This window comes from Neopsephotus bourkii, unplaced genomic scaffold, assembly GCF_033783945.1.
Source record: "Neopsephotus bourkii isolate Nb327-2 ecotype Australia unplaced genomic scaffold, CSIRO-AGI_Nbou_v1 NB_1792, whole genome shotgun sequence".
Classification (NCBI taxonomy): domain Eukaryota; kingdom Metazoa; phylum Chordata; class Aves; order Psittaciformes; family Psittacidae; genus Neopsephotus; species Neopsephotus bourkii.
The window spans coordinates 12,956,059-12,983,222 of NW_026902266.1; the positions used below are offsets into that span (position 1 = coordinate 12,956,059).

A 27,164-nucleotide genomic window follows, 5' to 3' on the forward strand; every position below is an offset into this window, starting at 1 on the left:
GTGAGATTGTGACCTCCTTTTTCTGTGAAGTCCAGTAGTTAAAAGTATTTAGCTTGGAAGAAGATACCTGTTTTCAAATTTAAAGGGGGGGGGGGGGGAAGGGGGAGGCGCAAGGGAGAAATGGAAAGGAACACCGTGTTATGTTTCAGTGGCCAAACAGTGACCTATAAAATGTGCTGGTGAGAACAGAAAATGTAATGCACCAATGACTGCAGCTACAGTTTGTTTTCATTCTTTTTGATATTTGATTATAAAGGTTAAAGCAGGGGCAAGGGAGTGCTAACCTGAAGTGCTAGCTTTCCTATGGCTCCCAGCCACATAAGTTGGTGCTGGTCTGAGAAGGTCAGGGTCTTTGCTGGCAGGCAGGAAGCAATGAGGAATAAACCCCAGGAAAGCCATTTTTTTTATAACAGGGTCACAAACAGGGCTATTTTAGGAAGTGTTTTGCCCTGTTCTACAGCATGCCCACTGTTCCTATGAGAGATTGCAACAGACTGCTGCTTGCACAAGACAAGGGTTTTGCTGAGATAGGCTGGGCAGATGGCAAAGTGCAAGTATGACCAGTCGGGGCGGGAAAAGTATTATGAGGGTGAGTCAGGCAGAGAGAAGCATGTGGAAAACAGCACAACTAACCATGTTTCCCTCACTTGGACTCCAGGACTTGTGGACTTGTGGCTAATGCAATTCATCCAGGCACTGTGAGAGTCATTCTCCAGAGCGTATTATTCATACCTTCGGTCACTAAAGGAAAGCATCTAAATGTTATACACTAGGTGAACACTGATAAGGACCTGGCTCCAAAGGCAACTGCTTAAGATTACCACTTTTCCACATTTCCACTTATCAGAATAATTCCTTAATTTGGTTTCAGGGATGAAGGCACTTCTATATGCACATTTATAGTAAAATCACGATATGAAAAGGAACATTAATGATATTGTCAAGAAAAAAGTGTTTAGTCTCTGGTGCAGTAAAATCAATCAGTATGATCAGTTTATTCAGTATTTTTCATATTTATTAGATTCAAGTATTAAAATTCCTCTAATATTTCAACTTCAGTGTGCAGTTGAAATATTAGAGGAACAGATCGCTCTGTTCTGAGATCTGCTGTCCAACAAGTGTGACTTTGTCTTGTTTTGCTCTACTCAAGTATACCTCATGAAATCTCCTGAAGTGTTCCCAGTGCAACTGTGGAGGCTAATGATTTACTGAGACTCATTAAGAAAATTAAATCCTCTTCAAAGAATTATAGCCAAAACATTCTGCAAATGTTTTGAAACATGACGGCTGCACTCTGTCCCCAGTTGCTCTTGTGAAATCCTGCTCTAGTGAATAGAGGCTACACCTGAAGACAGGCTGGACTACAGCCTGTTTGTGCTGGCTGAGCAGTTACAGCTTAGGTTTACAGAATTACTTTAGGGAAGTGGGGAGCACACTTAAAATCCCCATGCTATCAGTTGCTCTTGTCTTCACAGTACCTTGAATTTGTCTTACAAGAACGGCTTGAGAGGCCGCAGTCGAAGAAAACAGGACAAATACTGCCATTTTTATATCCACGTAAACAATAAACACGTTTGAACACAGAGAGGTAAAAGAGCAACCACTGAATAAGCTTTAGTTGCTCACGCCTGGGTTGCATAGCTACAACTAAGAACAGAACGTAGCTGATTGTCCTTATGTGTGTGTACATTCATTTACCATTTGATAAAATCAAGAGAATAAATTGTACCGTTGATGGAATTTCTCAAGCTCTGTAGATGCTGTCTTTTCTCCTGCGTATTTAGTTAAATGAGGCTTTCCCTTTCCTGCAGGCAAGCAAATTGTTTTCTTTTTCCTTTTGATCTCTCAGGACTCTTTTATAGCCTTCCTGTCTTACCTTAATTCCATTTGATAATGGAGGCTTTTTATCATGCATACTAAAATTGTGGGATAGGTCTGTTTGACATGCTGTGACAAAACTAAATAAGCAGCTGTTTAAATGTCATGTATCCCTTCATTTTTCCATATGTCTCATCACTAGACTTCACTGTATCATGAGTGTTACAATTTTTGGCAGATTTTGGTGAGCTCCAGTTTCTGGACTTTTTGCCTTAAACATGAAAATAGCTTACACATCAAGCTGTAGTGGTTGCAGAAGAGCACTTAGTAACCTGCTCAGTTGTATGTGAAAAGAAAATTGAAGCATGTTTATTGTGAAAAATCTTCTGAATGGGGGACCTGAAGCATGGTTTCAGAATGCTTGAGGTTGGCGATATTTTATGCACACTTGTTTATTAGCAGGTAAGCAACAGGAGAGGATTTCCATACTGGAAAATTTTGGGTTAGGAATCTAAGGACTATTTAGTCACACTGACTGGTTGTGCTGCCTTAAGCACATGGTAGTTTTCAACACATCTAGAAATGTGACTAATAATTTAGTCAATTACTGTAAAAATTAAACTATTTTTATGGGCTGGTAGGATGAATACCTGAGCTACTTAATAGGTGCATGGCCTTTAGTTTCTGGGAAACCCCTACACTGAACATTGTTTTTTAAGGAATGACTAGAAAAAAATAGAATTAGTAAAACTTTACTAAGATAAAATTGGTTATTAGATAGAGAGTCGTGAAGAAAAGCCCAGCTTTCAGGGTTTGGTTTGGATAGGGTTTTTTATTTCCAGGCTGTTGTGTGGCTTGGAAGCAGCAATCTATTTTTGTAACTTGCCACTTTTATTTTAAACAAGCAAATCAGCACTCAAATTTCCTGTCCTAATTAGCCAGTGTTTTTTGTAGTGAATAATGGTAGCATCTGCTTTGACTCTTCAGTCAGAAAGTATAGAATGATACTTTAATTAGTACCTTGATTTTTTTTTTTTTTTGTCTAAATTAAATTGCAGAAACTTGTTTAAAATATTGGGAAGACTACTGTTATAGGCCTTCAGTCTGCAAGGATTTAGGTACATATGGGATCTTGATAAACTCTTAACAGTGTCATTTAGAAATAACAATTCTTTTTTATATGATGATATTTTCTGCCATCAGTCACTGCTACTGTATTTCTGACTTGTGTAGCTTTTCAAGACCTTAAGATTCATACTTCTAATAAATAACTTAAAAGCGCAGGTTTGTTCAAAACCTTGAATTTTGCAACAGGCAGCCCAGTGACAGAAGGGGACTTTTATTTGTTTATCAGGAGTGAAATCTATATATAAGCACAGGAGACATATTTAGCAGTGAATTTGCTGTGGAAGCTGCTTTCCAATAGCAGCCACATGCTGTTGTAAACCAGTTTGCGTTTCATAACCTCACTTCTACAGGCATCGTATCACTGCAGCTTATCAAAAAAAACAACATCTGACCATTATGCAACTTTTAGAAATGAACCTAGGAAGGATAATAGGAAGTGATAACTTAAGAAGAGGTTTTCATACCAAATACTTCTATTACCAGTGAAAGTATTTTTTACACGTGGTTTATAAAATACATGGATTAATTTTATAAATGAAGGTCAGATTCAGCATAAAATTAGATTCTTGCTAAAGATCGTTCTTTTATACATATAATACTCGCATTGTTCAGTATTTGAACACTTACACATAATTTTCAGGTAGGCAGAAATTTCTGAATTTACCATTCATACTCTGGTCTTCCCCAGTTTTTCTTCCAATAGTATCTGTATCTTAACTGTACACTGATCTACTAAGACAGCAGTAATTGCTGCTGGGTTTTTTCTGGTCTTACTTTCTTCATAATGAAAAAGTAAAAGTTATATGCTGTAACTGGCATTTGTTCAGTGTTTGAGTAAACCAGAATCCAGGTCCAAGTAGTTGCTTTCCTCCTCTCTTATCTCCCAAACACTTTTCATTTTTCTGAGTGTTTATTGCTAAAATATGATATGATTTTTATCTCTGTGGAAGAAGACGTGCAAGAAACAGGGCAGAGGCTTTCCAATGACAAATGCCAAACTAAATACAGCAGAGCTGTAGCAGACCCCCAGGTAGAAATGCTCATGAAAAACTAAACAATCTTTGTTAATTATCCAGTATCAAACCTAGCAGTGACTGAGAAAATACTTCTCAACTGACACATCTATAGTCTGCTTGATGGTTTTGAGTATGTTTTGTTTGGACACCTCTTTTTCTTCGCGGTTTCTTCTCCTCCCTGCAAAACCATACAAAGTTTGTTTAAGAAATGCAACTGTTTCCCCCTCCAATTAAATTTCCAGCATTTTCACAGCAAGTAAGAGGCCAAAACTGCAGCCAAATTTTTGAGGTGACAAGGGCAAGGTAGCCTAGCTCAGCTGAGGGCTATAAACACTCATTGCTTAGCTTTTAAATTAAGGTGTAGCTTCTCTGTTTCAGCTCTGTTATTTCTAATCTTATCTTGGTAGTTGTTACAGGTAAAACTTCACAGCAGTTGTACTCTGAGGTATTCGGGTAGGTATTCTGTTCTGATGGCTTGGAGGGTGAAGATTAAAAAAAGGAGGCTTAGAAACAGAGGGAGGGGGGGAAAAACCAAAATAGGTATTGGGTCACAGCAGAGTGTAGAATATTTGTGTCAGAAGAAAGACTGCTACAGCCCAGGTCCCTATCTCTTGCAGATGCACTTAGCTTGGCATACTGATTAAAACCCTTTGAAGCTGATAGGACCAAATAGCTGTGGGTGAGCTTAAACGGACATCTAAGTTCTCAAATGCTGCATATTCCAAGGAAACGCTTCTATCAGAAGCCACCCTTTTTTCTTATTTCTGTTCTATCCTTAGAAGATATAACCAAAGCTTTGTTGAATGTTCCAGTGCTGACTGGTCCTTCAACATCCCATTTAACTGCTCACATGATAAAGTTATTTGTAAAAGTTAAATCTTTGCAGGATTATGATCTAAAGGAGTCTTAGAGCCTGACCCAGCTACTTCAGAGGCCTGCCCTAGATTTTGGTGATCAGTGTATCAGAGCCATACTAAAAGGATTAAGATGCTGCCAGTGCTTAGTGAAGATATACTTTTAGTACAAGCACAGCTCAGTATTCTAGTACTGACACATTCATAGCATGTGATATAATGGTGCACATTACATAGCCTATCTCACCATACTTAGGCTAGCATAACCCTGATGGTTTACAGTGGCTCCAGTAGATGTTGGTTTATTTATGCTTTCATAATTCAAATACTTAGCAGTGTAAATATTTCCTTTGTGTGGCAATACACAGAGAGGTATATTTACTTATATAATGCGTAAGGTCATGTCATGGAGAAGCATGAAGTTTTTGCTACTGTCTGAAATGAGTGGATTACCTGCTGCAATGACAGGGAGGCATTAGGCAGGCTGCTATGGCCCTATCCCAGTGACTCTACCATGCCTAGAGCTCTCCAGCAGACTAAGCCTTTCTGCAGAGAGGGCAGCATTGCCAAAGTAAAATGACATTTTATAGCACTTCTCTAGGTTGTATATATTAGGCTTTTGTAAAAAAATAAAGGAAAAAACAGAACCCTTTCCACAGCGCTGCTACAGAAATATTCTGCAGTCTTCTTTTTTCCTTCAGCCACTTCTACCCTTTCATTTTCACTTACCCTTTCATGCTTTCCTTGTGTCAGGAGAAACTTCCTTGTATTTCACAGGTGTGGCAGACACGATTGGGAAAATGATACAGGGTGAGATGTGGCTCTTTTTTTTTTTCTTTCACTAGCTGGCAGGAGATACAGGATGAGCTACAACAGGAGAGGGGTGCCCTGAATGTCTGAGGAGTACTGCTGAAATGTGAACCAGGTGGTTGAAGATGAGGCAAAAAAAAGAGTAGTTTTTGTGGTGAGTCCTTTTTCTGAGAGCTGGAAATCTGCTAGTGAACCAGAAAGGCCGGAGGCCCAGTGAAATCAAGCAACATGCCAGACTAGAAGGCTTTATGTACATGAAAAGAAAGGTATTTCTTTTTCCCCTACATGGTTTGAAATTTATTTCGGGACTACAGAAATTATGATGCCTTGTTTTGTATGGTGATAGTCCTGTTATCTTATGCTATATGACCATTCTAACCAAGCAGCTTTGCACCCATCACAAACACTCATTAGTTCTGCATAAGAGCACTAGGGAAAGAAGAGGGTAACAAAAAAAAAGTATTATCACTTCCATCTTGTGATGAAGAAGGTAAGAGTCTGTGATGCAGCTATGCCACGTGGACATTTTTCTGCAGCCAGAATACAAGTTCCCTTGCCAGGTCTCAGTGTCTAGCTTAAGAATACTTCCTTTTTCATAACATGACATCATTATGAACAAACTGATATTAAATGGTGTAAAATAATTTTTTGCATGATACCTTTTATCTCTGGATTTCAAAGCACTTTACAATCATTAATCTGTACTTCTTATCCCAGTAATCACATGAGTAAGGTCTTCTTCACAAAGAAGAAACGCTTCTAAATATGTTCACATCCTGTTGCACATGAGAGGAGAAGCCAAGTTTACTCAGACAGGAGCTGGGATTAAAACTCAGGACATCTGCTCTCCACAATCATCTTTCTTCCTTTCCAATGCATCTACAGATCCAAAATTCCCAGTAAATATTGAGATATTGGTGGTTTTGATGCATATATGAAACCAGATGATGATTGGTTTAAATTTAGGATCCCCAGCTGACACAGGTCTCTTCTGTTGCTTTGTAGAGAAATAATTCTGTCGTGTCATGCATGTAATCACAGCTGTTCTGTTTGTTTTACAAGTGGCTTTCTTCACAAGATGGATTTTGTTCAATATGCGTTACCAATTCTGGCATATTGGTCAGCAGTGTTTTGGACAAGAATACTTAACCAGATGAATAGTCACCTCCCACATGAATAACTATAGTGACTTCTAATCCACTCAGTCATGCTGTATAAAGAAACTAGAGAAACAAAATCTATCAATGGGACAATAACACAGCTTAACTCAGAAAAAGCTCTCCAAATATGAACTTCAAGTTACTGTATGATTTAAGTTCTTCATAAAAGACAAAATATTGCTGCGACTTTTAAAAGTCAAATGTTATTAGTCATGCTCTGTGCTCAGATTTTGCCCTGATTTTCTTTTAGGGTCGTATTTGTTTGTTCTAGGGTGAATGGGCCTAGGGCCAGTATAAACCGGGACTGTCTGACAGTCAAGGGTGTCCAGCCTGTGAATGAAACTGTTTCTTCTGGTTGATCTAACTCTACCATAGAAATCCACAACATCAGGTTTTGATCTCTTGCATAACTATTACGTATGATCCAGTGCAGCCTTTTACATCTTTTTCTGGTAAGTCTTGGCTATCTTTGTGCTTGTTTCTCATTACCAAAAATCTGTCTGTTTGGTGTTATTTATCTTTAGAAGGAGGAGGGTTGGCAACAATTTATTACCAGAAAAAAAGTTGTCACTAAGGCCTTCTAAATATAACCACTTACTGAATTTACTGATTTTCATTTTTTCTTTATATGTAATTACTTTTCAGCTACTGTATCTGTTTGGATTCAGACTGTTGTGTTATTTTTGCATCTTTCCATTTGAGAATAGTATTTCAAGCATTTGAACATCTTACCCTTTGTAGAGGAGGCTAGGCTTTGACCCTGTCACCACCCAAGATGCTTTGAAATTTGCCCACACCTTTATTTACTGCAGACTGGATTATTGTTATTCCTGCTAAACTGCCTGTCCAGGCACTGCTATTAAAAGGTTTTGTTAGAGTCAATATATTGAGTAAGAACTTTATAAGCTTTTTAAACTTTTAAGTCACATTACTGTATTATTGATTCTTTGCACTGTGTGACGATGTCTCTCTCAATTTGTACTTTTAATTTGTTGTATATAGAAAGATATGTTTACAGCTTTGCTTGTAGTGCAAGAATTCACAGGACTTATAGCTGGGATGGTTAAAGAATTGTTTGATCAAGTAGTATTTTTACCAAATTGTAGGATACAATGGACAAAAAATAGATGGTGTACTGGTACTTAAACTTGGAAAAGATACGGATCATGAACTTCAGAGTAGTTGCCCTAAGACTGCTAGAAGCAAAATCAGATGAAATTGGAGATGGGTTGCAATAAGAAGGCAAATAATTGATGGTAACATAGCTAATACCATTTGACATAGCTTTATGTGTGATAGAGCTTCACTGTAGACATGCATTTGTAAGTGTGGCTGGTAAACATACCTATGTAGATCTAATAATGATTTGGTCATCCTAAGGACAATGGATATTCTGACTAAAATAAGAAAGAAATGCAGTATTAGATAGCTAGTTAATTGATAGGCTGAAAAAGTTGTTAGTTAGAAGATTAGTTAGTCTGAATTATTTCAGTTCCTTTCAACAATTTGTTCTCGCTCTGGTGAAATTACATGTTTTTCAGTCAATGTGGAAAGTGCTGATGAGTCCTAGTCACTTATAAAACATGACATAAATAATTTGCTAAGGCATGATCACTAGAGTGATATGTGTTTCGATATTAACAACCAGCGTTCAAGGAGGAAGAGTCTAATAGAGGCTAATTTACATGTTTAAACTAAAAGTTAGTGTTTATCACAGCCTACAAGGAAGGGTGACTGTCAGTTCTATAATCAAGCAGAAGAAACACCCTAAATTTGGAAGCAAAACCTAGCTACATTCAAGCCACATTTTCACTCTGAGGCAAGCCAGCTCCTGGTGCAATCATCTTTGGTTTGCAAAAGTTTCTTTAATACATGACACTTTTTAATAAAGACTGAAATAATTCTAAAATAAGTACTATAATGCAGGCAGAAAGTATAGGGTTGAAAATGAACAGCCTCTCTTAAATAGGAAGTTAAATGATGATAAATTTCCTCCAGTCTTAATCTACGTGTGTATCTTCATTTGAATCCTGTTTTCTTTCTGATTATTAATAACCTCTTCTATCAAGGATACATCTAGTATGTGTTGAAACAGTAGAAGACACGGCTCCTTTCCTGTTGTTTTGTATTTGCACATACACGTACAATTCACTCAGAAGTTTCTCAGAACCAGCAGAAGTAGTGAATGGTTTTAAAACAAGCCAGTACTTTGAATGCTTTAATATTCAGTTGTGGTAAAAAGCATGATGAAAGATTATCCATTTACTTTGCATGACAATGGCAGTACTCTCAGATGAGGTGTGGCATTTGGGGGAGCAGTAACTACTAGCCAACAGGACATGACTGAATTTAGAAATCACTTAACCCACACTATCTATAGCCTTATTATATAAGCACTTCCTGAAATAGCATTGAAGAATATAGTTGTAGCTTATTGTTAAAAAATCTGTTATTTTCTTATCACCCAGATGCAGATCCGATCCTGCACCACTGAAGTCAGTGGAAGTAGGATGAAGCTAAATAAATGGCCATTAGTCTTGAGAACTTTTTGTACACGCAGAAATGTGCTCATGCTGCATCCCTCTAGGTTAGGAGATAGAGTGCCCTCTGGGGCTCATGAGACTTTTTTTAGGGCCAAGTTAGGGAAGAAGCTTTAATCGGAGTTGTCGCTTTGAAAAGTCTTCTTTCCCTCCTGAGTAAATCAGCACCTTATGGTGACAAGTTTCTCAATTTACTACCTAAGTGAGAGCCTCTGAGTCTGTGGTATTGGTGCTTCTTTTGGAACTATTCCTGATATAATTGGTGGACTCTTGCTTCTTGAGCATTTCTTAACCAAAGGCCAACTGATATGTAACTCCTTGGTGTTTGGTTTTATTGCTCTATCTGACAAGATTTTTACAGCAATAGACTTGTTGTGTTTCTTTATTTGCCTTGTCTTGATGAAGTTCGCTTTTTTGACCTCCCTGGAAAGGTACACTGAATTTACCTATGGATGGGATGTACCCAAGCTGAATTCTAGCTGGTCTGCAATTTGCATCCACTTCTGAATTTACCATATCAGAGTAGGGAGGGAGGTGGAAAGAAGAAACTAAGCAAGTTTACCCCCCCCACAGGAGAGAGTGAAGAAATTGTTTAAGAATACAATACAAACAGGGATCTTGGAAATAATACTGGTGCCCAGTATTAGTTTATGTTTTGTTCTGTACTGTATAAATCTCATTTTGCTCCATCTAATCTAAAAAATGCGCTTGCATAATGACTTTTTGTTAAATAATAGGTACCTTGTTGAACTGTTTAATTAAACTTTGGCTGACTTGCGTGTTTTTTCAAATCCTTATTTCCTAATACCTTTAAAGGAGATGGAGTTTGCCAAGGTATCTGTTTAATTATTTCACCTACATTTATTTGGGAAGTTTTGTTTTTAATCCTGTTTCCTCCTTCTTTTCCTCTTCTTTCTTTCTTCTTTCCCTCTTTCCTCTCTCTTGCAGGACACAGGCATTGAGAATTAGGCAGTTGTCCAAATCTATTTCAAAACAAAATTTAAATCAAAACTTGCAACTACAGGGCAAGGGTCCCATGTACTTTCTCCAGGTCAGCAGGAAAACTTGCAGTGACGTTGCAGACCCATCTCTCTTTCCTCTCCCAATAAATAAATGCATAATGTAGTGCTATAAAAATGCTATTTTGCAGGAAAAGTCGAGGTTACCTTGCCCACATAGGACCAGTTGAAAGAACTCTGGCTCAGAAAAAAGACGGATGGTAGGCATACTGTCTTACCCAAGCTGTGGTTTTATTTTTCCTGATTAACAGCAAAGACTTAGCAAAGCAAGTCTAGATTTCATAGTATTAACAAGCAGCTGTATTATTACTGTAATAATATCACTTGATATCAGAGGCAATGTGGAACCTGAAATAACATTAAGAGATGGGAGAAATCATGGCATTTTGCAGATACTAGCTATACAAAGCTTTTGTAAGCGCTCGATGCATGTTCACACCTTCCATCAGTTTTCCATACTGAACCCACAGTAAGCCTATAGTGATGTAGGAAGGTAGGTATTTCGAACAAAACTTGAAGTAGATATAGAAGTTAACACAATTGAACCTACATTTGTAGCTGAAAACATTCTGGTATTTTTTTCCTAATGTTTCTATGGTGGTTATCCTTGTATGTTTTTTAGGTGCTTTTGAGTCACTTTGCTGTACTGCTGGCTGTGAAAGTGAGAGAACAGCTTTTGCAGATGAAAGGCCAACGATGATAACACTGGAATGTGACCTCAGACATTTATCAGAATGACATTGTCTGTCAGACGATATGGCATTCTTATTTTTCTGACCACTTTTGGCATGGAATCAGGTCAGTTCAGGATGGGGGCATATATTACCATGCTATGCATATACCCATAAATGGCATATGAAGACTCTTAAGTATGACGTTAGCTTAGTTAATATGAAATAGGTTTAATTTCAAAACCCTCTCTTGTGTTTAGGTATTTAACATGTTCCTCTATCAGTACCAACCTGTATTAAAAGTCTGCTTGAAAGAAACCACTGGGATTAGAGAAGGACTGGTAATTATCGTGAAAAAAAAAATAATTAAGGATAATTTTGATGCTGTGGATGATGGATATTCTTCTGTGCTTAATAGACCAAGATCTCATAAACGGTGGTTATTCTGCCTTGCCTCAGTTTTGTGAAGTATCTGAAACAATAACAGAAAAAAAGCCGTTACATAGAAGATGACAGATTTTGAGTAAATGATATTCCTTGGGTGTAATCTCCATAGCTTCCTCCTCCTTACCTGCCATTGAAAATAATGGTGGCAAGTGCTTGTTCGATAGATTGTAAGGCTGAAAGCTGAGACTATACATCAATTGCTACTCCTTTAAGCCACAACATCCACAGCTGCAAAACAGGATGAGGTTCAAAAGTCCTCAAAATAAAAACCTGTTTTTTGTAATGCAAATTCTATTATTGCTATGGTACTACTTCTAAGGTGTTACAGACCTGAGGTTTATTTGTAGATTGTGTCTCTCAGGAGATTCCAAAGTGTCAGGAATATTTTGGGGTTTTGTTGGTGCATACAGATAAGGACAATGCACACAGGTGGGGCTGTCTTTAAGCTAAAGGGTTGAAATGCCAAAAGCTTTGGTCTTTTTACATCTGGATAAAAGGAAATACTTCTATTGCTCTTCTTTTACTGTGGAGTGTGGAAGAAATTCTGTGTTTGCTTCCATGATGAATCATGCAAATGGCAGTTATGCACATGTTCTAGGATGAAACTCCATCCACGGTTTTTGATAATTCTTCTGCTCTTGAAAGGATAATTGAGACTGCTTGCTCTCTGTCTTCCAGTTCCATCTCTATTTTTTTTTTTTTTTTGCAGATGAGTATGCTGGATGATGTTTATAAATGAATACTTAAATAGCATTCATTTTTGTGCATAGAAAATTTAACAAGATTTCTGATACTGTAAAGCTGAAAAAAATAGCTGTGAGTTAGTAAGTCGAAAATTACAATTTTAGCCAGTTATGTCTTTGTGTTTCCAAGATAGTTTCTTATGCAAGCTAAAAAGATCGAGCATTTCTTCACAACAATGCCCACCCCATCCCAAAAAAGAACAGCAGAAGGGTAATTCATGTTACAAATCTCAGTTGTAGCTCTGTTTGTTTGCTATTAAAATATAATGTTATGGTAGAGTAATTACAGAAATAGAAAGAATCTAAGCACTTCCAATGACAAGGTAAACATATTCCTGATCTAGAAAAATAGAATCAGTTTAAACAGTATTTTGAGTTGTCAGGTTTTGAGCATGCTCACAATTTTCCCACTTGTTTTGAATCCTCTGTTAGGGAAATGCCTGGACTGATGGGCTGAGTCATTTTCTGGAGATTAAGTGCTATGTCTGAACAGGAAACATACTGCAAAAGGCTTAAGGGGTTTTATAAATAGAAAAAGTTCTGAGGGAAAATCATTACTCAGAAAGCAATACTTTGATACATGAGTGCATAGATTTTTGTTGTACGAGACAAGTATTTTTTAATGGAAAAAATTATTTCTAAAAAAACCCCAAACCAAACTTTAATTACTTAGTAGTATTTCTTTACATCTTTATCTTACTCAGATGAACGTGTAGGGACAGTAATCACTGTCAAAACAAAGTGCCTTGATAGCTGTCCTTCTTTCACATGGCCTATGCTGTTGATTCTAAGAACACATTACTTTAAACTTGCCCTTGTTAAACTGATAAAATCCTTTTATCAGTTTATTGTGCACTGCCTATGTGCTTTCTTCTCATAATGTGAATAATGTCATACATTATTGTCATAATATCATACGTGCAAAAGGAGGAAGGAATGGGACACAGAAACTAGGAATTCCTGTGTTAATACTGTTTCTGCTACTGTTAAATTATTGTTAAATTAGTGAGTCACCTTAGACAAGTTTTCCTATTATTTCCCTAGGTTTTCCTAGAACTGTGATTTGTCTTCACTTTGTTCTGGAAAGGTTCGATAACAGCTACTCCTCCACTTCAGAATGGTATTTTATGACACGCTGATTATGAAGCATATGAAGTTACTGCACGGTTCCCTTGAAGTCAGTAACTGTCCACAACCAGAAAGGGTATCTTCTTTTTGACCTTCTCTACTTAGCAGCCATCTTAGGACCCATATCTGGTCATATTACAGTGTAACTTACTAGCAAACTGACCATTTGAAAAGAGCAGTTCTGTCATGGTTTAAAGAGGAGCTATGTTGTTAACACAGGAAAAAAAAATATTGTGGACAAGGAATGGAATTAAAATCAAACTTACCTAATTTATAGCTGGATCCAAAGCTAACCAAAGCCGGTGGGAATTTTTCCACTGGCTTCATTAAACTTTGCATATTTGCCCAAAGAAGTGCTAGTAATACAGCCCAGCCAGGCCCTGGGAGATGCTCCAACCCCTTGCTCTCGGCTGACCTTCTTTTGCTGGCGTACAGAGCTGCTAGGGTGATAATAGTGCTACATATAGTACCGAGGGCAGGCTAAACTAAAACCTGAAATGAAAAAATATTGTAGGAAAATACTCACTAAAAAGGAAAAGCTAAATGTAAACAGTAAATGATAGCAGTATTATGGGTTCCTTTGCCTTTAGGCTAGTGCTTACACATTTATAGATAATGACATGCAGACATTAGTTTAAGATGCTTATTGATGCTTTGTAGACTAAAGTTTTAAGCAAAACAGAAGGCAAGAGCAGGCAAGTTTCCAAAATCTGTATATATTGTGAAATAAAAAAGTACATTTAAGCTTTCCATAAGTGCAGTGAAATATATGTGTGGTAAAAATTCTACTGTACATTAAAAAAAAATCCTACTCTATCACTGCCTGGAGTAAATGATAGGAGAAGTGGCAGGGCTCATGAAGGAAACCAGCCATGTAATTCAATTAAAGATGGAAGTCTGCTTGAAATGTAGAACTTTTTAACACGGAAATTTCATATGTAAAGCTTCACAGTAAACCCTAAACCATTCTCTGAAACAGCCTGTTAGATAGGGACTGTACTTTATTGAAATGTAATATGAATTATCATGTCTATTTAAACTTCTGTTTACTGCCTGACAACAGATATTTGTCTGTGTGGGTGAAAGTGAAAGGTGAGGGAGTGATCTGTAACTCACCAGGAAGTACTGCACTACTGTAAATAAACCATTTGAATCCTGCGAAGTTATTTCAAATTGACTTTTTTTTTTTAAATACTGAAAATACCTTGTAGTCTTTAGCTTATAGATTGCGGTGACAGATGCATATCTTGAAAGAGCAGCATAACTGCTGCTCATTTAGAAACTGCAAAGGTGCAACATAGTTAAAAGAAACATTTCATATGCAGAAAGAAGTGCTTTCAAATCAGAAAGACTGAACGGCAAAAGACAACTTTTGAGTTGTGCTGAGTTCCACAAGTCAGTCTTGTCTATGAATTTAAATAACCTTTGAAAGGCACTTGAAAGAAATGCCAGTTCTGTGAACACCATGGAGCAATTGTACAACAAGCTGATGGACTAAGTTTCTGCTCAACAGGATTTTCCCTGGGAATGTGGCAGTTGTTAGATGTCTTCATTTCAGCTGTTGTGAAAACGTACTTGTGCCCAGGCTTTGCTTTCTCCCCAAGTGCTGCTGTTACCATTCCAGAAAGTTCAAAGTGGTTTTGCATTCTGTGTGCTCAGGCTCCTCCTTTGCCAGCTGAAATCTGATATTTCAAACTCTGGGTATACATGAGCAGGAAGGGTGAAGGGATGCCAACTGCCCTGTTGACAAATTAGCAGATGCACAGGACTTTATTTTCAATTAAAGAATACCTTTTTTTATGCTGGCACTGAGACTGGAAAGCTATTGGCACATGGTGCAACTCAGAAAAGGTCTCTCTTTAAGTTATCCTTTTTTTATTTCTTTTTTTTAAATTGCTGACATGTTTAAATACTAAGTTATAGAGTTCATAAAAACACTTTACAGGTTGTCAAGAACAGTACTGCTTGTGCTGTGATCCACTGGGATTGCATGAGCTAAGAAAACTCAACAGAAAGGAGGCTGTTCAACAAGCATTACCATTACCCTCAGAGCCAATGGCAATTCATGAGGTGGCACCTCTCTGTCAAGTCCTGTGACAATAGCAGAGTGGTGGTAGGAAACAGTGGTGCCGCAGAGCCTGCCACCTCAGAGGGAGGCAGCAGTAGGGACGCAATTATCTGCACCATCTTTGACATCTCCAAAGCTTATGGCAAGGAGAATGACCACAGCCTTATTCCCTATGTGGTCTCAACATGGCAAATGCTTGCTGTGAAACTTCTTGTGTTCTGCCAGGTGGGCTACAGCACTTGCCTTCCCTCTCATAAGCAGTGTTGAGGAGGAATGTGTCCTGCTGAGACACTGAATTTGGCAGATGGGTTTGGTAGCGGTGATGTCTGCACATGGCCTGAATCTGTATGGCAGTGCAGAGTTCCTCTGGGAGTGGAGGCATTATGTAAGGGTGAGCTCTTCCCTATAGGTTTATGGAAAACTGACAGTGCTGGAAGGGGGCCAATTTAACTGGGAAAACTGAAGTAGACCAAGCTTCAACAACTTAATTATCACATACGGTGAAAGAGCTAAATGGCTTTAAGCCCCATTTAAGAAACCAGGGATGAAAGGAAACAGGAATAAACTGTTTTTTTCCTGTGATCAGATAAGAGAGAAAAATCTTCAGTGCTGCTGTAGCTGGATATGAGATAAAAAACCTGAAGTTTCAGTAGGCAGTTAAAAAACAAACTTTCCAGAACATATTCCTGAGGAGGAGTTAGAGAACACCTGTAGTTTTTACCCAGAAAGAAGCCCAAGCCTTTGAGGATAATTTTCCTCAGATTAAGGTAGTGCTTAGAGACTCATAACTTTATAACACCAACTTAGGAAACATTCTTTTTTTGTGCCTGTACTGTGCATAGCCTATCAATGCCATGAATTTCTTTCACTTTAGCAGTTGTGTTACTGTGCTGCTATTTGACCTCCAGTGAGGACTGCGAAATACTTGCATTGAACAGATGTCTTGGTCCTTTTTGTTTGTTTTTGCAGCTGACTGAGGTCAGAAGAAAAGTTGGTTATTGGTTTAAATGAGCATAGGATTGACTCCAGTGAAAGGTAGGAGGCTGGATGACATTTTCTTTACTAGTAAGCGTAGTAGTGAAAAATGGCACTATGCATATTTCATCAAGTGTAACGACTTACCTCCTGAACCATGACAACAACTGAGTATTTTTGGACAAAGTTTATATATGCAAACATTTGTAGCACACATAAATCAGACGGAAATGCAAATCTACAGGTAAGCCGAATTTCTACATGCATCAACCTTTTCTTGCTGAACTATATATAACCATAATGTGCACAATTTCTGTGGAACCTATAGGTCCTTAGTTATTCCACTCTTACTGACAGTATCATTTTGAAATCCATGTCAACGTTATCATGAAGAAAGAGTAAATATGAGAATAAGAATGTCAGTTACATTAGCTGGCGTTTGTTACAGAATCCAGAACATGGAAAGGAACTTTGTAGGGTGTGATTATACACTGGGCCAGAGTCCTGATTATGGCAAGACAGTAAAATTCACATTTCTTCTTTGCCCAGACCCCAGGTTTGCGTTTTATTTGCACTGTAAGAGTGTCCAAGTTCATCATGGCTATGTTTCATGGTTTTGTATAAATGTTGATTGTAAGTGGCATTAAACACACATAACTCTTGTTTCTTAGCAACCTTATTTTTTAAACAAAGGGTGTTGAATACATATAATTTATTTATTTTATGCTGTCAAGACAGACAATAATGCATAACAGACAAAACTGATACTCAGCAGTTGCTGATTGTTTTCTATTATCTCCATAGAGCAAGTTAGAAACATCTGTTTTAGATAACTTTTTTAAAAGGCTACATCTTCCTAGCCATTCCTTCCTAGCAAAGCATGAGAAGCAAGGTCATCTCTTCTCTAATACAGCATAAGGCAGCACAGTAAATGATCAGTCACTAGAATCTCCCAAAATAAACACTGGAATTGCCAAAGAAAGTACCTCCTTCCCTGAGAATAAAATAAAAAAGAGAGATGTAGTATTAAACTTCTAAAATAAGTTAGCTCATGCATATGGAGTCATGTTCACTAGAGAAACAATTACAATAGTGCAGACTTACTATAAGTGTTTAACTTCAAAATGAAGAATGAGAATCTGTGAAACTGGAAGCATCACGATTAGAAGTGGTGTGGTTTCAACCTTGTTTTTTCATCCTGTGCTAGAAGTACATCTGAGTGCTCAGCTGTCTGAGAAACAATGATTTCCCTAAAATATCACCAGAGGCTATCTCTGCACTCAGTTATCATGATGGTTCTCACTGGTTCTGTCATTCTTCCATTAATGACACTCAGGGAAGACTTTGTTCAGCAACACCCACAAAATATAAATAACATTTAATTAAATAAAGTCTCTGCTAAGATTTAATATGCTAACATCAAAGCATTTGGGAAGTGATCTTTGTCTCTGACAGAAGGTTTCCCACAGACAAAAAGTAATCTCAGGTTCTTGCCTACAACACATACAGAATGGTGCATTTGTATTAGGCACGTATTTACTTAATACAAATGTCTGTCCTCATTCACTGATAGACACATTCTACAGATTGTTTTCATGCAAGTGTGTGCTAAATACACAATTTTCTGTGTATTTTTATTGTTTGGTTTGGGGTTTGTTTTGTTTCTCCCTCTTCCCCCAATTTCCCCAACATCTCTATCACAGATCACTGTATTTTTCTCCTGATACAATCTGAAGCAACCTAGCCAGCTATTTTGCAATGTGACATCCTTTAAGCAGCTGACAGTTACCGACTCATGCAGATGTTTTAGCACCCTAACAAAGCAGAATCTATTTCCCAGCTGTACGCAGCCTGGAATCATTTGGCTTGAAAGACTGTGCATTAACTTTTATTTCTTTATCACTGTAGCTGACATTCAAGTTTCACTTTGCAATGTCTTAATCTGAAATCAAGTATGACCAAACTCAGAGTACATTTTCAGAGAAGGTGTTCACAAGGCAGCACAGGAAGGAAATCTTATCAGCTTTGTGAGCTTGGTTGGTTAGACTTACAGAGAGTTGTTTGTCAGCAGAATCCAAAGCAGCAAAGCTGCAAGTGCTAGCTAGGAAAATGAGGCCTGATAAAAAGCCTATTGGAATCCAGGCAAAACAATGTTTAATTACTTGATCCTTTTCTCTCTGAAGTCAATGAGATGCTGACATTTGTTTCAACAGGAGAAATAGCTCTATGCATTCTATATTCTCTCATGTATTTCTTAGAGCAGCGACTTTGCAAATCAAAGCAGAACGAAAACTATCTGAGCACATAAACCCACATGTCAGAAATGAAAATATAAAATATCTGTGGAATAAAGCCTTAGTGGCTGAGGACTTGGCATTAACAAAATGAACACTTCTAGTGATATTCTTTAGGGGGGAAAAATCCAAATATATCCCTATGGAAGACTACATCTTTTAACAGCTGACAAAAAGACTTGCTGCAGCAAGGATAGAAAAAGAAGAAAATGCAACTTTTTATAATAGCGATTTATTCTACCCTTCATCATGTCCATTATTTGATTATCTGTCAAGTCTTCTCAAAATGTAAATATGCCTTACAAAATGATGTATGCCCCAAGAGAAGTTTGGAACTTCTTATGGTTCTGGTTGTTTGGTTGTTGCTTTTTAGAACCCAGAAAATGTTTCCATGATTCCTAGTTACATCACCAAAGGTGACATTATCAAGTGAAATGACACTGAGATGTGACTCTGTTGTAGGAATAAATACAGAATTATAATTTCATGCCTTACCAAAATGTTATCCCAGAGAGTGTGAAGCTCCATTCTTTTGCCTTCAAAGAAGGAATTTTTTGATTAATGAGCTGGATTTTGAAGAAGCTGGTGCTGTCTGGCTGGATACCCTCTACATGAGATTGTATTTACCAAAGTGCTTTAGAAAATGAGTCAGATACTGGGAACAAGAGATCATCCTGTTCTTATATTTGGTGTAGCATTAGAAATTTCACATCAGTAAAATCCTTTTTAGGCTCAAGGAGATTTAGCCAGAAAAGACCTATGATCTAAAGAGGGAAGTTTCCTAGGTTTGTGTCAGTAACCCGTATCAGACAGGCTCTATCTCCTTTTTGTCAAAATAACAGAGAAGATATTCACATATGGAAAAACAAACAAAAAACCTCAAAAGGCCCACCCCCACATGTACCCCAAACCCAAACAACAGAATGTTTGAGTTGAAGAAAGGAGGACTAATGCTCCCAACCTGGGGATGTGTTACTGGCTAGGTGTGCTGTGGGACTGTTTGTTAGAGCTTGCCCCCTTACTCAGGGCAATTAAAAATCCTGGCACTTCTGTACCAACATGGGAGTGCCCTACTACTGTTACTGCAGCAGAAGCACTGGGCGTACGAGTTATTGCTAATACGAGGAAGGCAGGGTGAGGAAGGACTCATCCCCAAACTTCCCTAACAAATGAACCTGTAGTTGTCTGTGGGAAGAGGGCTAGAAAATCAGGTAGGTGTGTTTTGTTGGTACTTCTGTTTGGTTTTTTTAACTAAGAATCAAGGATCCTGTGGAACAGTTTAAATGTTCATTATTTACCAATGAACCAAAGTGTTTTGAAGTGTTGCTCAGTAGATAGAAACTTGAACAGAAATGTTGCTTAGAAGGTGTCTCACACTAGAACATTTTCATTACATGCTGAGGGTATTACCTGATACATTAAGGATCGGGTAGAAAGGGCTATTTCCTGCACATGTGGTAAGAAAATCCAGCTGTTCCAGGCTCCAGGAAAATTACATGCTCCCACATAAAGAATTCAACTTCCTTTCCTTATATCTATGCTGCTTTGCTCAATCTATACAGCAAGATTCCTTTAAAAGAACCACTCTAATGTCTTCATATGTTCATTTAGAACAAAAAGCATTACTGAAAGAAAAGAACATGAAAATCTGTATTTAATTACTGATTCTCACCGGAGATGAATATGATGACAAACTTCAAAACAAGAGCAGGGATATACCTATGCTACCCATTACAGCCTTTCACGTGATGCAGTAGAATGTCAAGGTCTCACCCTCATAGGCCCCTTTAAGGTAAGGAAGTTTTATTACCTTCACCCTGTAGATCACAAACTGATACACACCATGTATGTGTGAATTCTCAAAGTCATAAAGGAGATGATTGGTGGAGGAGGAGGGATTTCAGCGTGCTCTCCTGATACTCAGGCTGCAACATAACCAGGCTGTCTCTTGTATAGAAAGAAAAGTTCAGCTAACTTTGCAGAAATCCACAGTTAATCAGAAAAGATCAGACAAGTTGTTTAAATACCACAAGAAGGGCTTTTATTGTGTGGATATGTAGATAGTGTTAAGTTTACAAGAATTTGAATAGATAGGCATGCACATGTCAGGAAAGGGAGTGTTTTACATAATCAGCCACAGCGAGGGGTTGAACGTCCTGCAGTGGAGTTAGCAGGCACAGCTTTATACTAGCTGATAAGGCTGGATTATTTTTCATAAGGGCTATTCTTACTCCTTTCTCCTATCCTTTCAACGGGGGAGAACAGCCTAGGACTGCACACACAAAAATGTACAAAGCAGCTGCACTGTTAAAAATAATGGGTTAGGAACTTGGGCTCACTGGAAGGGGAGGCTGCACAGCACCCAGACAGCTCGCTCTTTCCCTTTGTCCCATGCTGCATATAAGGGAGGGTGGGCTGGGATAACAACAGAGCCACATATAATGCCAAACTTGTGGTTCTTGATTAACATTTATTCATCTAATCTTTCCTGAACTGTGTTCATCTTAGCCCAGAGTGATTAGGCTGTGTCTTAGATATGATTTCCTTTGGAGGGAGGTAGGTATGACTGGGAATAAAGAATGTCTTAATTCTGGTTAAGTAACATCTAATGAAACATAATTTTAAAAGATGGTTATGATAATACTTAAGATGAGTGAGTGTGAACTATACTTTCATCTTCTGGACACTTTCAAAGCTCAAATGTTTGTGGATGGTCAGTAAACACACTAATTACAGTTGTTAGAATAGCAACGTCCCTTTGTGCAACCCCTGACATGTCCCCTTAGGGAGCACATAAAGTATTTGGAAAGACTTTGGCAGGAGAGGGTTGTCTTTATATGGACTTACTAACTTTTTTGAAGAGGAGTGGAGGGAAGAGGACTGTTGGTACAGGGGAAGCGATACATGGGAGGCCAGTGTTGTAAGCATCTTTCATAACCCAGATGGAACCTCTTTTCTAAAGAAGGAAGTTTTGGACTGTTTCTCAGGAGGTGTTAAATTCTTTTTGACTTTGGATTTTCTGGGTTCTATGTGCAGGAATCTCGTGTTCATGTGGCTCTCAATGCCGGGCTGAAACTAGGAAGACTTTGTACAAATCACATAGATATTATATCTTTCTTATACGCTAACTACAGAATTTGCTAACTACAGATCACTTGTGCTGGAAGTTTGCCAGGAGCATTTTCTCATTCCTTGCTCTTGCCTTCCTCAAGGCTGCTGAAGAAGATAGTCTTTCAGATAAGAGGGAAATGGTATGCACCATTACTTTTATAGTCTTAACTTGTATCACTTTGAGGAAAAAGTATATTTAATCTTTCAAAGTTACATAACAGACAAACATACTGCAATTCAAAAGTTAATAATTGAGTAAAACTTGGGTTTGGCCAAGCATGATGCAAGAAGACAAATTTCAACCAATCTGAGAAGTATTTTCCACAACAAAATGCTTGCCTTAAAGTCAACATTTTAGAGATGTTAAATGCTTGGCTCATTTGAGTGTCTTACGCTTACCTGTTCATGGATAAATAGGGCCATATTCACACTTGTTTTCTCTCCATGTTACTCAATTCAGCTTTAAATTCGGCTTATAGCAGTCAAGTGTGGAAAAGGACGGCTAGCTCATGTGGTTTATTTGTTCTGCCACAGCCTTCCTTAACGCCACTTCAGTTCCCTATGAAGTAGGCGTGCTGAGGTTTTTATCAGACCTTTACATTAGTAGAGATGAGCTTTGCCTGTGGAGCAAATTATCTGCCCTGTTGCAGAAGTTCAGGTGAATCCTAATTGAGTTTATTTTGTGCTTTTTCATAAAGCTTCATTCCTACCCTTAGCAAGTTGTTATTGTTGGTTAAAGTCAAGGAGTTGTAGTGTAAGTGCTGCTAGTTCATTACCTATCTTGAACTTTTCTAGTAGTTTTCCCCTTTGCTTGTGAACCTAAATCCTCTTCAATCTCCTGAATATCTGACAACATTTAGACTTCCTCAAATATAGAACCTAAACAGGAGAAACAAGTCGTTTCCGGGTTCCTCATTTCATACTCTCCCAGACGTCCTGGCACAGACACACAAACCCCACTTCCCCCTTTACAGGTGACACCTTCTCTAGTGCCCCCCTCGGGGAGGCTGCTCAGGGCAGGTCTCGCAGGTAAGTCTCTAGCCGGGGCTGCGGCGGAGCGGGGTGATGGTCCGCCGCTGCAGCGGGCACGGCCGGTCCCGAAAACCCACAAGAGAAGTCCAAACACGCTGCGGTCGGGGTGGCGGGGCCATGCACCTTGCCGGCAGCGCAAGAGCGCCCGGCTGCGGCTCGCTCGGGGCTGGGGCGGCCGGCCCGCCCGCCTCTGCCCGCCCCGGCCCGCCGGCCCCGCCCCGCCCGGAGCCGTGCCGAGCCGAGCCGAGTTGCGGGCAGCATGTGGAGCGGCGCTGCCGCCGCCGGTAGGTCCGCGGCGCGGGGGTCGGGCTTGGTGGCGCGGGTGCAGCAGGTGCGGCGGGAGTGGCGCTTCCTGCGGGGTCCCTCCGCGGGTCTGGGGCTCCCGGAGCCGCTCTCCCTCTTCGCGGGTGGCGGCGCTCGGGGCCGCGTGGTCCCTTCGCAGGGCTCCGCGGGCGGGTGGTGCCCAGTGGCTGTGCGGCGGCTCGGTGCGCCCGGCGGCTGGGCTTCGCTTCGCTTCGCGGGTGTGGGTTTCTGCCGGCCTCGGCAGCTGAGGGCAGAACCTGCCCCGCGCGTCGGTGGCAGCGCTGGGTTTCTCCGCGAGCTCGCCCTCGTGTGTCCGAGCGCGCCGCAGAAAGGTGACAGTAATCGTTGGCTTCGTGAGTACCTTGCGATTAAGACGGCAAAATGCTTTCCGAATGGGTTACAACACTGAACTGGGCTGTTACCTTGGACGCGTCTTAATGAGTGTGATAATCAGCACCCTATCCTTCTCTGCTCACCTTTTTGGGCTAATGGAATATGGCATCTACTTACTGGGTTTTGGTTTGTGCTTTGAAGTCTATGTTAACCTAACTATAGTAATTGTCTTGTCATGTTCGCTACATTTTTAATGTGTAAATTCAGCATGTGACTTGAATTCGGCTAGTTAGCCGTGGGCTGGCTCTAAGACTGATGATTGTAGATTTATTTGCCCCAAGGCTTATAGGGTTGAACCAGTATCAAAAAGTTTTCAGTTCTCTCTCAAGCTTATCAGGAAAGATCTGGAGGTCTCTTGTTGACTTTCAAAACCTTTTACAGCTGGCAACCTTGCTGGTACTTTCAGCCAAAATGCGATCTGAGCGTGGAAACCAAACTGCATTCTTGTATCTAAAGATGGTCCCCGCGGGTCAAAGCTGAGGCATGCTGGCATGGCTGGGGAGCTGCACATGAGCCTGGGCTACTACTTCTTTTCTCTACAAACTAAACCTTGTAGCAAGGTGGAGTAGCGCAGTCTGGTGCTGCCAGGCCCGGCTCGGTGTGGCTGCCCCCTCTCTGGCTGCACTGTTAATTTTGAGGAAGTTCTTAATCTCTGTGTGACTCAGTGTCCTAATCTTTAGCATGGCTTAATAAGGTTTGTCAGGCTTGCCTCCCAGGGATATTCACATCTAATTGATGTTCATGAAGTGCCTTGATCTGGGAGAAAAGAGGGCATCTTGCTTCCCTTATTTCACCACTCTCAATTGGTTGCTAATTATATTACATGGGTGGGAAACAGATTAGCCAACGACCAGACTTGAATTTGTATGTTTTCATTTATACAAGCACTCCAAGTAAGCTTAGTTTGAAGTATCTGGGGATTTCTTTAAATACTGGGGGTTTTATCCTTTCTGGAGGATGCATCTGAAACATGTGCTTCTACAGTACTGTACTGAAGCATCAGTTAACTTCTGCTTCTGACTCTGGAGATATTTCACAGCTTTTCTCTGTGTATTATGAACTCAGGAAACGTTTTAAGAATTAAAATTACCTTGACTCACTTAACAGTCAACCCTCCTTGATCTTATTCTTACTCAGACTGAATCTTACGTTCAGTTTCAGGTTTTTGACATGTTTCACTTCTTAGGAACTGAAAAAAAAGTACAACAATTTTACAGACCTTTGCTAGAAAATACAAGCTGTCTTTAAAGTACAAGTACTGTATTTATCTTTGTAACCATTTTGCTTGCTGCTGAAAGCAGTAATTAGCCAGTTTACTTGCCTGATTTGAATCTTGCCCCACCTCCTCGTTATCAGTGCTCCCTCCCATCTCCCCTGGGGCAGATAGCAAAGCCTGCAGTGGCAGTAGCATAGGGCTAGGGTGGTGGAGTCACCGGTGATGTATGCCAGGAGACATCAGTATTCTATAGATCAGCTGCTGTGAGTGGACACACCTACTTAGAGCAGGGGCATAATGGTCATTGCCTAGCTGAAGCTTTGGGTTGGGAAATTCTCTGTCCTTTCCCTGTGCCTTGGTTTCTTCACACCACAGGGCTGGGTGATAGGAAGCTGCTTTCTGATGGGGTAGGAAGCCAGGTATCAGCTCGTTCAACCCATGCATTTTATTCAGTTCTCCTTTTCAGGATTGTTACTGCAAAATACGTATTATCACCCATGTTAGGCCTGTCAAGTTGATACCTGACAAAGAAGGGTTTTAAACTGCTGCTTGACATTAGTTAGTGCTGTTATTTTCATAGTACTAGAAAAATGTATCGGAGATGCAGCTTATAATGTGTGGTGGAGGAATGCCTGTGATCTGCAGCAAGTGATGTGACTTTTCCTGCCATGTCTGTTAAACTAGGTGAATTCTTAGCAAACCAGTATACAGAAGTGTATAGAAAAATATACAGAAATGAGAAGTCATCTCTGTTCAAATCTCTAATTTTTTTTTATTTTCTTTTTATTTGCCTTAATGCTGCTGTAAAGATGTGCTACTGTACAATATCCCTGATACCAGGGTGGTTGTGCTGCTGTTGTGCTGCTGTTTGTGAGGAGTTCAGATTTCATTCAGTTTTATCTAGAATCTAGAAGTAAGTGTGATCTGTAAAGACTTCATTTTTTTTCTAAGGTACTTTGAAGCAGAGTTTTCTTGTCTGGTGTCCATGTCTCAGTCTTTGTAGAGATAAGACTGCCTGTTTTTTGGCTGGAGATGTTCTTTACATATAAGAACCCATCAAACGAGAGGTGATTGCTATCCGGTTTCTCCATGAGTGTGCTTTAAGCCTTTCACCTCTTTTAACACATACCTTGTATCTGCTCCAGCTGCCTCACTGCTCTGGTATTTTATAATTAGTATCTTGAAAACTCAAGGGAAAACTTTCAAATGCCATGTATTTCTCACTGGGACTCTTCCACGTGGCTGTAACATTTGTTGTGAGTCCTTGGTAACGTGTATCTGTTCCTCAGGAGTCCTCCGTTTGATTTCCTTGGTGTCAGCAGAACTGTTTTCTAGGGGAAGAGGCTTTGTTTCTTAGGGGCAGAGTGTGTTTTGATTCCTTTAAAACAAAGACAAATTCATATGAATGAAATTGAGGTCTGCCTCCCTGTACAGTTCTGTTTTCTCAGCTTGCTCACTATTGTATCTGGAGCCAATGAGCTACGGGGAGGCTGAGGGGTTGCTTTGTGCATCTGTACAGGTAGCCCACATGCATGCGTCTGTATAATGCACGTGTACCTGCATAATTCACATTTAGTGTGTGCATTTTGCAAGTGAGCAAGTTGTTTCTTTGATGCACCTTTTCTCCTCAAGCTCTTTTGTGTGAGAAGACCATTAATTTGAAAAAGGCAGCCTCTGCTCTGTCCCTGTCAGCCTCCCTGCTAAAGGAAGGCACACTGCTTTGCTCATCACTAGGACCACTTTTAGAGGTGTTTATACTGCAGATTGGCTTCTTCAGAAGTGGTAATGGTATTCCAGCATTGTATGTTAGGCTGTTTCCAGAAAATACAGAAGTTCTAAATTAAGGCTATTAAGTGTCCGCTGATTCAGTGACCGTGTAGATACATAGTTAATATTGTATTGTGACACATTCTAGAAATTGCTGGGTTTATTTTTGACACAGAGAAGATGACTAAGAATAACTCTTTCATCTATGCATAGCTACATTTACAAGCAAGTGAAAACTTCCCCAAAGTGATCTTTAGTCATATTTGACTCCTAGTTCCATGAAAGGAAAAAAATTCAGACTTGTGCTTAAATCTGAGCTGCATGTACTATCATGCTCTTTTCCAGCTCTGAACTCCTAATGCCCCATTCAGTAAGGGGTTATGTCTGTGGGGTTTTGTTTTGTTTTATTATCTGCTCCAAACTGTTAATGGGCAGTTGCTCTCCTGAGACCTCACTTGGAGTACTGTGTACAGTCCTGGTGTCCCCAGCATAAGAAGGACATGGACATGGAGCAAGTCCATAGGAGGGCCACAAGGATGATCAGGGAGCTGCAGCACCTCCTGTATGAAAACAGGCTGAGAAAGTTGGGGTTGATCAGCCTGGAGAAGAGAAGGCTGTATGGAGACCTCACAGCAGCCTTCCAGTGTCTGAAGGGGGCCTACAAGGATGCC

At 39.6% G+C, this 27,164-nt stretch overlaps 2 long non-coding RNA genes across 3 annotated transcripts; one reads left to right on the plus strand and one right to left on the minus strand.

Moving 5' to 3' along the window:
• Nucleotides 1-10,183: 10,183 nt before the first annotated feature.
• Nucleotides 10,184-21,276, minus strand: LOC133226561 (uncharacterized). 2 transcript variants are annotated; one of them, XR_009729556.1, is made up of 3 exons: nt 20,514-21,276; nt 13,601-13,826; nt 10,184-10,309 (listed from the first exon to the last, which is right to left on the minus strand). It is a non-coding gene; the product is annotated as an uncharacterized LOC133226561 (long non-coding RNA). The 2 variants fall into 2 exon arrangements; XR_009729555.1 differs by having other exon boundaries at nt 20,482-21,276.
• On the plus strand, nt 10,344-14,078 carry LOC133226562 (uncharacterized). Its single transcript, XR_009729557.1, has 3 exons — nt 10,344-10,545; nt 10,968-11,143; nt 13,251-14,078. It is a non-coding gene; the product is annotated as an uncharacterized LOC133226562 (long non-coding RNA).
• Nucleotides 21,277-27,164: the final 5,888 nt, after the last annotated feature.